This window comes from Cyprinodon variegatus, unplaced genomic scaffold (genome assembly GCF_000732505.1).
Source record: "Cyprinodon variegatus isolate N-32 unplaced genomic scaffold, C_variegatus-1.0 Scaffold142, whole genome shotgun sequence".
NCBI classification, from domain to species: domain Eukaryota; kingdom Metazoa; phylum Chordata; class Actinopteri; order Cyprinodontiformes; family Cyprinodontidae; genus Cyprinodon; species Cyprinodon variegatus.
This window is the reverse complement of record NW_015150595.1, coordinates 405682-407381: the sequence shown is the minus strand read 5'-3', so window position 1 is coordinate 407381 and position 1700 is coordinate 405682.

The following is a 1700-nucleotide window of genomic DNA, read 5'->3' as shown; positions in this document are numbered from 1 at the left end:
TTTGGAACAAAAAAAAAAATCTTTAAAGGAACCTTTGGCTATTCTGATTATTAATCAAAAATATAATCTACAGAATAATTTTGCAAAAGAATTGTTAGTTGCAGCTTTACAATTTCGACTAATATTTATCTTTTTTTAATGTTAAATCTAAATGTTTTAGTTGCTTTAAAAACATAGATTTATTTTTTTATATTTAGGGAATATGTTATCCTTTATATTCTTTAAAGTCGTAGGGAAACGGTTGTTCCAACCGTTGCATTTCCGAATTCTCCCGAGTGCTGCACGACTTTACACAAGTGAATAAAGTGAATGGTCGATTATCCGCCAGTTAGCAACTCAGTGCTACTAGGTTACCAATGGGAAATTAGATTGGAACCAAGTAGCACTAAATTGGTGACTTAGAAACGACACTGTCAAGGAACGCTATGGACAGCAGAAACATGCAAGGAGGAGAGTTTAGTGTCGGAGGTCGTGGATGAGTCTCCTCCGTCATACATTTATTATTTAGAGGAGGAAAGCGGGGATGAAGATGTAGTGGAAGAGGACGCCAGGGCGGCAGAAGCTTGGTTTGGTACAGCCGTATATGTTTGAGCCCTTGCCTCGCAACGCTGCCAGTTCTGTTAGCTCTACGCCTGCTGAAGACACAGACGTCCATCCCCGTGAACACTGGGACGGAACTCAATGAGAAAGAAAATTATTCTGATTTCTTATTTCAACAGTTGTATATATTAGCTGCAACATATGAATCAAGACGCTATGATCCAAAAAATTTGATTGACAAATGACCGTTGATATATGATTGGCCGAATTTAGGTGTTTAGGCTGACGTATAACTAACTGGCCTGCATAAAATAACAAAGAAAACACAGACTAAAACACAAGATTTTTTTTTTTTAAATAGAAATTTTCTAACTTTTGGGACAATATGGTCTGATAAAGAGTTTAAGCCTGAATAATTTGACATTTAAATAGGACTACCCTATGACTTTAAATGTCTTAAGTAAAAACGCAACATTGCATTCAAAGTTAAATACCGTTTGATGTAAAGGCAAACAGTATACATGTTATGACTCAGAAGTAGGAAGTGAAGGTGACAGACCACAGCACTACCTGACACAAAAACCTTTCAACACCCAGCATTACACTGAAGGCAGACAGTGTTTGACTAAATCTGTTTCCCTGCAAACTGATAATTTAGTCCAAACCCCTTGATCACTGTCTGATATCTGATATCTAGTTTTGCATATTAGATTTGATAGAATTAAAGATGTGTGAAGTTTGTTTTTAATAATGTAAATGGATAAATTAGGGTGATAATATTTACCACAGCTGGAGAGACGCGTCGCTCCGAGCAGATAAACGATGATGAAACAGAAGGAGGTGGAAACTCGATATGGATCCATCATGGCCAAAGTCAGACAGGTCTCATGCTGCAGCGGTGATGTGGCCTCACGCGCGGCTGTTCACTGAAGATCCGCCTTTAAAGGATCCCTTTGAGCGCCGCGCCGCACGCGCCGCCTCCTGTCACATGCGCCATATTTATAGTTTGTTTTTGTTTGTTTTGTTTTGTTTGTTTGTGGGGAGAGAAGCTGTTCGAATTCCTTCTCAGTACAAAAACCAATCTCAGAATATTTAATTTCCTTTGGAGATTTAAAGAGAAAAGGAAAAGCAAAACTTCTTAATTAAATATATATATATAT